At 42.4% G+C, this 10,771-nt stretch overlaps 1 protein-coding gene across 1 annotated transcript in view; it reads right to left on the reverse strand.

Moving 5' to 3' along the window:
* Positions 1-5,783, reverse strand: part of RHOH (ras homolog family member H) — a 47,452-nt gene extending 41,669 nt beyond the window's left edge. Inside the window, exon 1 of the mRNA XM_082390791.1 lies at positions 1,053-5,783. The gene's annotated coding sequence lies outside the window, so the exon portion shown is untranslated. The remainder of the gene's footprint in view (positions 1-1,052) is intronic.
* Positions 5,784-10,771: the final 4,988 nt, after the last annotated feature.

Here is a 10,771-nt window from a genome sequence, read left to right on the forward strand (position 1 = left end):
TCAATTTCCTCAGCTGGGCTGGTCATCTTCTAGTCAGTCTCACTTTTGTGCCTTTGCCCACACAGTCCATCCAGTGTGAATCAACCTTCTCCTTCTCCATCTACTAAAATCTCTTATCTTTCCAAGGCCCATGTCTTTCAGACTACTCCAGCTTACCCACAAATCTCGTTCTCAGAACTCCTATAACTCTTACAGCCTGTGGTCATGCCATCCATCCCTTAATGCCCATCTTGCACTGCTTCCTGAATTTTAGTTCTTACCACGTCTACCGGATCCTTCAAAATAGAGAATTCTTTACATTTCTCTTATATCCTTCATGGCACCAGCTTAGAATCAATAAGTGATTATCAACTACTTGTTGTTTACTTGAATATTTCAATGCCAGCTTTAATTTAATAAAGAACCCAAAACCAGTGATTTCCCAAACTTTATTTAGTTACAACTCAGGCTACCAACTGGTACCTCACAGCATGTCTCCAAATCAAACCACCTCAAAAACTAAATTTAATTTAATTTAATTTAAAAATATGTACTTATACATCAAATATCACTTTTAGAAAAAGAGGACTTTAGCATTGGGAGTAGGTGAAACCCACAAGCTAGGAATTCCAGATACGAATGTACATCATTTGGATTTTTGCTCTGTTTCTTTTTTGAATTAGAAAATTTTAAAACTCATATTTGCACAACTTGGAGGATCTTTGGATTTACTTCATCAAACATTGAGTGATATTTAAACTACCCAAATATTTGAGCTCAGTCACTGCCAATCAAAAGCATATGAATTCTCTAGGAGAATATCTGGAAAACCAAAAAGCCAACTATTATAACTTTTAATGTTTCAAAAACTATATGTATCTTGTTAGACTTGGGCAGGGGTGGGGGGTAGTTGGATATCAGAGCAATTCCCCTTGCCCACGTAACGTGGTTCCATACTTCACAACAGGTAGAACAGGGAAATCACTATGTTGAGCCTATTGTAAAAGCTAAATAAAGTCAGAGAGATTTCTTTTGACACTGAAGAAATATTTTTAAAGAAGCAAAACTCTTACCTGTTGTAGAATGCGGAAGAAATTTCTTGACACCAAAATGACTGACTCCAGAAGTCAAATTTGTTTGGCGCAGGTAAGTAAAAACAAAAGCCGCCCAAGCCCTTTCACTGCTATGATTTCCTTCTAGGATCAATCTTTTCTTCCTCCCCAAGAATATAACTGTTTCACATTGGAAGAGCTAAAATTTTGAGAGTTGGGCTGGTGTAGAATCCAACCCAAGATGGTTGGGTTTAGTGTGCGTGGTGACTGAGGCAGCAGGAACAATCCAAATGTGACAAAAGAGATTAGCAAGTTCCTGTGCATAAGTCAATTTCCTGTAGCTGGTTTCTCCGAAGAGAGGGTTTCATTTGATGTGTGTATGTGTGTGTGCACGTGCATTTCCCTCCATGACAATATGAAAACTTCCCCAGATGAGAGACAGAATAAGGCCTTTGCTGCATGGCTGAATTTGTGTTGAATTTATCAGCTCTCTGGGGACCATTTCCCTCTCCCTTTTCCCCCATTTCTCACCAGCAAATCACCTATGAAAAACTGTGGAAAGGAAGACTGAAAAACCAAGATGATTCTTTAAGGAAGTGAAATAAACCAAGAAAAAACAAAAGGCCACAAGGCCACTCCACAGATTTGTCTTGGTTAATTTAAGCTTAGGAAAAAGCACCTTAGATCTTCATGTCAGCTTGGTGAACATACTGACTATGGAGGGAAAATGGTAAGTGGGCGGTTCACTTTGTTTTATTAATAACTATGAAATAACACTTTGGAAAAGACAGACTCAGCCCTAGCGAGAGCTCAAGCAGCTCCGCCACGCCTTTACCCTTCGATGGACCGGCACCTGTGTTGTGAGATACGTGACTATGAGTTGTTTTCAGACTCCTCAGAGTTTCATTATTTGCCTCCAAACACAAATTTACTCCTTCTGTCCGTCAGTGCAATCCAGGTGTAGAGACCATCTGCACATATTTAGATTACGGCTGAGTTGCCTACACTGATGCATTTAACTTTCATGATGTGGTCACAACCCCCCTTGCCTCAAATCCCTAAGTAATCGTAAATGCTACCTCCCAGGGTGAAATCTCGGTCAAAATACCTACATGCCATAAGGATAAAAATCAACTCCATTCAAGTCAACAAGCATTTATAGAGCCCCTATTGTGTGCAAGGTCCAGTGTTGGGGTGGAGGAGGACACATAAAGATGAACAAGATGGAATCTCTCACTCATGAGAGTCAAAATCAAGTGAAGGGGAAAGACATGGACATAAAGGAGATGCTGTGAGTCAGGATCTATTAACAAATCTCACTCAAGGGACTTCCCTGGTGGTCCAGCGGTTAGGACTCCGCACTTCCACTGCAGAGGGCACGGGTTCCCTGGTCAGGGAACTAAGATCCCGCATGCTGCACAGGGGCCAAAAAAAAAAAAAAAAAAAAAAATCTCACTCAAAAAATCCTGGGACACCAGAGTCAAGTGAAAGGAAAGTGCGTGTACAAACTTTTGGCCGGTTAAGATAGCCATTGAATGTTGACATGGATTCTCTCATAATATTCCAGGGACCCTTGGCTGGCTTCCAGGAGGCCACTCAGAGACCTGCATGCGTCATCTGAGGGCCACCCTCACTCCCTCATCGTTGCAGCCTCAGTATCCTGTTATGCACCTGATACTGTGAACTGAAGAGAAACACAAAGGCTGAGACATATACTCCCTGTGCTCACAGGACCTATGTCCTGGTTGGAGGAGACAAAAAAAAACATTCATACAAATGCAATAACTACAAATTGTAATAACTATTGCAAAGGAATCAGAGAAGAAGCTAAACTAGAGAGCAAGACAATATCTACATCCCAGGGGTGGTCAAAGAGGGCCTCTTCATGCATTTAAGGTGACATTTAAGGTGAGACCTGAAGCTGTGACTCTCAGCCCTGGTTGAGAAGCTTTTTAAAAATACCAGTATCTAGGGAATTCCCTGGCGGTCCAGTGTTTAGGACCCTGCACTCCCACTGCAGAGGGCACGGGTTTCATCCCTGGTCCAGGAATACAATCCCACATGGGGAACTAAAATCCCGCATGCAGTGCAGTGCGGCCAGAAAAAAAAACAAACAAACCAGTACATAGATAAGCCCCACCCCCAGAGATTCCAGTTTAATTTGTCTGGGTTGGGGCCTGGGCATCAATATTAACTCCCCCCCACCTCATCATTCTAATGTGATGCTACCGCTCTAATGATGAAAAAGAGGAACCTAAGGGGAGTAGAAGGAAAGACATTCCAAGCAGAGGCAATAGTACGTGCAAAGGCCCTGAGGTGGGAAAGAGCTTGGCGTGTTCAAGGAAGTGAAAGAGGATTGATGTGTCTCGTGTGTAGTGATGGCAGGAATAAGTGGTAGAAAATGAGTATTCTCAGAGATGGCCACCAAACTACTAAGGCCATAAGAGACTCTTACATGAACTCAGGCATCAATTTGTTAATGTGCAGGAAGAACTCAATCTGGCAGGTGAGATCCTTGAGCCCTCTGATATGCACATATCTCCTTTGAGAAAATTCTCCTGGGAAAGTCAGATCACCATCATAATGTTATTAGGTAAGCAGAACATATGGCTCGTGGATACTTTACTTATTTACCTCTAGGTTGGGTCATCAAGAAAGATTTAGGGCAGCTTATAAAAACACATACACCTTAGCAAAATAAAGCAAATTAAAAACAAGAAATGGAAAGATGAGACCAAAAGAAACGAAGACAAAAATTAAGCTAAAACCAGGGGTGAGGTTGATAGAGAAAATGAAAATGCCACGTTCTAAGCGTTTAAGCAACTGGTGTGAAGCAGCAAACACTACCACACAGAAAACTGAGCACCCACTGAATAACCGTGAGCGCACTGCTCAGGATGGCGAGGGCTTCCTGGCTCCCCGGTGCTGAGACTAAAGAGAAACTTGGCGCCTGGATTCTAATAGGAGGACATCACAACTGAAGTGAAACACCAGCCTGAGACTAAACACTGCCAGCGGCACATCTTGTGAGATGGTTCCTTACATTTTTCCTCAATGTAGGTTGATTTCATCTCATGAAAGAGTTGACTGAAAGCAGTCCCAGGGTGCACGTAGGGGAGGGTGTGTGGAGGGGTTAGTACAGTGTGTGCTGCCCCAGATCCTGCTTTGATATGCCAGTTTAATGGAGAGATCAAAATAGACTTCAGAAATACTTCTGAAAGTTCAGGATAAAATTGTTTTCTCATCCAAGCTTCCAAAAGCTTTGAGGCAGCAAAGAGGTGAAAATGGATGTAGCTCCAGCAAGAGATCCAGTGGTTTTGTCAGTGCCCCAGTGTCCCTTGAGAAAGCAGAGGCACCGGGCAAGGACAGCTGCCCACGGGGGCAGCCCCCTTCCACCTCCAGGAGAAGGCGAGACTCTGCCCTTTGGGAAACGAAGATAAAGCACCACAAGCATGGTTTGTATGTTCAGGGCCTCAGGCCTTGTGCATTTTCTCCACAAACAGCACACATACTCCAGGGCAGGGTAGATGGGATGTGTCCGCAGGCCCAAGCACTCCCATCCCGCCCTGCAAGGTGCTGGCAAGGGCATAGCCATCTGGCTGCAAGATGCCCCTTTCCTTCTTGGCTCCCGGCTAACACCCATGTTTCTTTTTTTTTTAATTTATTAAGTACCATTTATTTTTAAACTGTGCAATTTTACATAATTACTTTTTTTTTAACATCTTTATTGGAGTATAATTGCTTTACAATGGTGTGTTAGTTTCTGCTTTATAACAAAGTGAATCAGTTATACATATACATATGCTCCCATATCTCTTCCCTCTTGCATCTCCCTCCCTCCCACCCTCCCTATCCCACCCCTCTAGGTGGTCACAAAGCACCGAGCTGATCTCCTGGTGCTATGCGGCTGCTTCCCACTAGCTATCTATTTTACATTTGGTAGTGTATATATGTCCATGCCACTCTCTCACTTGGTCACAGCTTACCCTTCCCTCTCCCCATATCCTCAAGTCCATTCTCTAGTAGGTCTGTGTCTTTATTCCCATCTTACCACTAGGTTCTTCATGACCTTTTTTTTTTTCCCCTTAGATTCCATATATATGTGTTAGCATACGGTATTTGTTTTTCGCTTTCTGACTTACTTCACTCTGTATGACAGACTCTAACTCCAACCACCTCACTACAAATAACTCAATTTCGTTTCTTTTTATGGCTGAGTAATATTCCATTGTATATATGTGCCACATCTTCTTTATCCATTCATCCGATGATGGACACTTAGGTTGCTTCCATGTCCTGGCTATTGTAAATAGAGCTGCAATGAACATTTTGGTACATGACATATGGAAACACAAAAGACCCCGAATAGCCAAAGCAATCTTGAGAACGAAAAACGGAGCTGGAGGAATCAGGCTCCCTGACTTCAGACTCTACTACAAAGCTACAGTAATCAAGACAGTATGCTACTGGCACAAAAACAGAAATATAGATCAATGGAACAGGATAGAAAGCCCAGAGATAAACCCACGCACATATGGTCACCTTATCTTTGATAAAGGAGGCAAGCATATACAGTGGAGAAAAGACAGCCTCTTCAATAAGTGGTGCTGGGAAAACTGGACAGGTACATGTAAAAGTATGAAATTAGAACACTCCCTAACATCATACACAAAAATAAACTCAAAATGGATTAAAGACCTAAATGTAAGGTCAGACACTATCAAACTCTTAGAGGAAAACATAGGCAGAACACTCTATGAGTGTATAAATCACAGCAAGATCCTTTTTGACCCAGCTCCTAGAGAAATAGAAATAAAAACAAAAATAAACAAATGGGACCTAATGAAACTTAAAAGCTTTTGCACAGCAAAAGAAACCATAAACAAGACCAAAAGACAACCCTCAGAATGGGAGAAAATATTTGCAAATGAAGCAACTGACAAAGGATTAATCTCCAAAATTTACAAGCAGCTCATGCAGCTCAGTAACAAAAAAACAAACAACCCAATCCAAAAATGGGCAGAAGACCTAAATAGACATTTCTCCAAAGAAGATATACAGATTGCCAACAAACACACCCTTGCCTCTTGTGATGGACTTGCTCTCTCTGTGTATGTAAGTTTTAGATGTAGGTGGAGTCAGGCTTTGTGCTGCCTCCTGCCACTGACATTGAGAAATGGTTTTTCCTGTTGCCTTTACACACCTCTAGTCTTCACATATATTTTAATCTAAGAGGGGATTTTCTGGATGAGGGTTGGAGAAGGTTGGGAGACAGCTATCTAACCTTCTCCCTTTTCTGGAAATCTCTCTCTCTGTCCCTCTCATTCTTTTAACAGACAGGGGTAGTGGGGACGGAGATGTAGAAAATAACCTAAAATACATGTACACACTACACGCTTTCACACACACACACACACATATGCAAACCTCTGGGTGTGTCAGTTCTGATACTATATAGTCCAGCCTTGGGACAGAAGTGAGGGGAAATCCTGGGGATTCAGTGGTGGGAAGGAAGGAAACGATGGGTGTGGAGCTCCCTGTAGAATCCAGCCCCTTGTTATAAGCCATATTCAGGAAGCCTTCCGTAACAATCTCACAACCCACTGTGAGCCAGGCTAGTACCCTCCCATGAGCTCCCACAACACCTCCTCTTAACCCTGCCAAGCACTCACCAAACAGCCCTGTCATGTCCAGCTCAGAGGCCCTTGAGGCCCAGGGCCTGGCCTTGCTCACTGGTGCATCTCAGGCACTAACTAGTCAGCTGCGAAAGAACCACTTGCTGACCCATAGATTGATTCTCTCATCTGACCCTCACAACAGCCTTACGTGGTAATCATTCTTAACTATATATTTTACAGCCAAGGAGACCTCAGCTGGCTAAACAAGTTTCATGAAACCACATGGCCCCGAAAGCAGAACAAAGATTCACCCCGTCCATCCGTTGTGACTGTTCACTCTGCTGGTCCCCAAGGGGGAGAGCTGGGCTGCTTTGGGAACAGAGAGGCAGCCTAACCTTAGCCACAGGTCCATTTTCTCTCTCCTGAGCAGCCCTCCTCGGAGGTTCTCCAGCAAACACGATCCGCTAAAGGTCAAGACTTGCTTTCTCAAAAACACCTTCGTTTGAAATGTCCTCTGATACAGCAGACCAGCAGCTTATTTCCTCTTGAACAGTCTCCTAAGAACGAGGACCTCTTCTAGCGAGGGTTTTGAAATAATATAACGACTGTCTGTGTACTCTGAACTCACACGTAAGTGGTATTCTTGCCCATTGCAAAGGTCTCTGCCATCTATACCACAGAGAGCTCTGAATGACAAGGGTAATTGTAATGGATAGTAAACCTTGGAAACCCTGTGATATCAATCATTTACTAAATTATTTTTACCCTGGGTTAGTAAAGATGCCTCCCGCTTCTTCTTACTGTTAGAGTATTAAGTGAAATGATTTCAATTTCGTAAGTAGCTTTTAACGTTTGCACAGACCCTCATTCACAATATGCCACCTAATAAAATAAAATATTTCAGTGGGTTCTGAAGATGGGAGATATGTACTAAAACTCTGTCTGAATGTTTTGAGTTTCAAACCTAGGGCATTAGTCAGACCGTAATTATTTTTACTCAGCTCCCCACTAAGTGATAACTGTATTAAACCGAAACACGCATTCCTTCTGATTGAGAGATTTTATGATGGGGAGTGTAAAATATTAGCTCTTCATAAGAGAAAGAGCTTAACTCTGAAGTATCACTTTCAGTGTAAAAATACACTCATATAAAACACTTTAAAATTCTAAATATTAAAATATCCTAGAAATGCCACAGGCTAGAAATCACATGAATGATCTCCTCCCTATGCATTTTAATTCATTAGAAACAACAGCCTCCCTAACCAGATCAGAGTATCATTTCAAACATCTTCCAGCTTCCCTCTTATAGCCATAGCTATAAAAACATCATTTCCCTGGCTGTGATTCTCATCATCTATTTTCTCTTTAACTGTTTTAATGTAACATAATGTATTGCTTTTTGTTTCAGTGAATGCCAGGTTCTCAGGATTCTCAGCTGCCATTTTAATCCTGGTTTGTTTGCCCTGTATAACTGTGTTTATCGAGCAAACATTTACATCCTGGTTCTTTTTATTGCAGAGCCATAATTCATAATAATGCAGCGTCTTGTTGCAAAAGATGATAGCACCCAACGTAATCATTCAAGCTGTGGTGTAACTTTTTTAAGTGTCAGAGCAGAGCTAATGTTGTCAAACGCCTGTTACCCTTCAAAGCAGTCCCTGGTTAGTTAATGTACTTTTCCAACCCTGCAGACATCAGGCAAAGCACTTTCAGAACATTTTTAGAACCTTCCGAGACAGCTTAATACACTACAAAAGAAAACCAGTAGTGCAGCATTCTATTCACAACTTGTTTTTGACTCAAAATATAATCTGGCTTGGTCACCTACCTTATTCACTGGAGGTAGCTCCAAAGGGCTGTCTCCCAAAATCAAATCCACCCCAAAAGGACAAAGACTGGCTATCACTGAAGAAATTTGAAAGACTGTGCCTCAGGCTCTGAGAGCAAATCCAGGTGAGGAGTTTGAAATGTAATGTGAATAAGAGTAGCATCTTTGGGTCAAGTGCATGAACTTCCAGGGGACTCCTGCACTGCGTACAAGATCCTCTCTGATGTAGAAATTCTGATTTGTTTAAAAAAGAAGAAAGCCATCACTGCTTCTTCTCGCATCCGTATTTTACTCGTTGCCTTGATAAGGATCTTCGCTTTGGGCACAAACATCACAGGGTAACTGCAACTCAGCACACCTGCTCAGAGGGGGGGTTGCAGACGTTTCAGTTAAAAGGCAGGGCCCAGTGAGTGCTAACTTGCCATCTTTACAAAATAACAGATCTCCAGCACAGTTCTGGAGGGAACGGGTTGAAGCTTGTACCCAAAGACAATCTGAAATTTTGGAGAATTATAAATTTGGATTTGGACAATGCCAAGATTCAAATCCCAGCTCCACTTACTAGCAAGGATGAGGCCTTGATCTTCCAATCTGGGAAATAGGTATAATTACATCTACCTGGGAAGGGTTTTGTAAAACGGCTGCATAGTCCTTGGAATATAGCAGACACTCAATACACGGTGTCTATTAATAGCTACTCCTGTTTTGGACTTTTGCCTTCTGGAGTTTTTTCCCTCCATTCCTACCCCCACTTTAAATAACAACTGTTATATTTCAGAACTTGAGAAGCTTTGCCAGTGCCAAATTCTGGTTGAATAAAGTCATACAAGCTTACACATCATGCATAGGATTCTAAGTCATATGTTGATTGTCTCAACAGTTTTTTGTTTTGTTTTGTTTTTTGTTTTATTTTTTGGCTGCATTGGGTCTTCATTGCTGCGTGTGGGCTTTCTCTAGTTGCGGCGAGCAGGGGCTACTCTTCGTTGCGGTGCGCGGGCTTCTCATTGTGGTGGCTTCTCTCGTTGCAGAGCATGGGCTCTAGGTGCGCGGGCTGCAGTAGTTGTGGCACATGGGCTTAGTTGCTCCGTGGCATGTGGGATCTTCCTGGACCAGGGATCAAACCTGTGTCCCCTGCGTTGGCAGGCAGATTATTACCCACTGCGCCACCAGGGTAGCCCCGAAGATTGATTTTAAACTTCAAAAGCTGTCAGTATTTTCATCCAAAAATTATCTTGTTTCTTTCTTTGCACGTTTTAAGAATAGTTCTTTGCCCCTTTTTTGTCTTTTTTTCCTAAGATGACTCAGTGTATAGGCATGAATTTTAGACAATTTTGGGTTTTGTTTCTTATGGGTTTTTTTGTTTTGTTTTGTTTTTGTTTTTGCCACACTGCGTGGCATGAGGGATCTTAGTTCCCTGACCAGGGATTGAACCTGTGCCCCCTGCAGTGGAAGTGTGGAGTCCTAACCACTGGACCGCCAGGGAATTCAGATATTTTGTTTTTAGATGCACTTTTTGTTAGCTATTGCCACTATACCAATAAGCAAGAGGAATTTCAGGACTTCCCTGGCGGCGCAGTGGTTAAGAATCCGCCTACCAGTGCAGGGGACATGGGTTCAAGCCCTGGTCCGGGAAGATCCCACATGCCACGGAGCAACTAAGCCTGTGCGCCACAACTACTGAGCCCACATGCCACAACTACTGAAGCCCGTGCACCTAGAGCCTGTGCTCCACAACAAGAGAAGCCACTGCAATGAGAAGCCCGTGCACCGCAACAAAGAGTGGCCCCCGCTCGCTGCAACTAGAGAAAGCCCACGCGCAGCAACGAAGACCCAACACAGCCAAAAATAAATAAAAAGACAAAGAACAAAAAAAAAAGAAAAAAGAAAAAAAAAGAATTTCACCCATTACTGAATAGCTGTGCTGACAATTGAAGGACATGTGTAAAAATGGCTTTCATATGCTCTCCTGAATAAAGTTCTGGAAGCTATTACAGACATATACTGATTTATAGAAGAGACGAGGCACTATCTTCTGAAAATCACATGAAACTAGAATTTATATGACTTGTCAGTTCATAATCTGAACAGGTAGCTCTCTTAAATGAATAAAATACATCTTATAGGAATATATAACCAACACAAGGAAGTCAGGGTATGTTCTGAGTCGAAAATAAGATGACCAGTGGTGTTTTACTTTCATATAGCAGTTTTTAAAATTTTTTGCACAAATGCCAGGAATGTGTGTAGATTTTTGTCCTTGGATGCATGTAGTTGTTTTTTGTTGGTTTGTT

The sequence above is a fragment of the Balaenoptera borealis genome (assembly GCF_965194805.1).
Source record: "Balaenoptera borealis genome assembly, chromosome: 4".
Taxonomy (NCBI): Eukaryota; Metazoa; Chordata; class Mammalia; order Artiodactyla; family Balaenopteridae; genus Balaenoptera; species Balaenoptera borealis.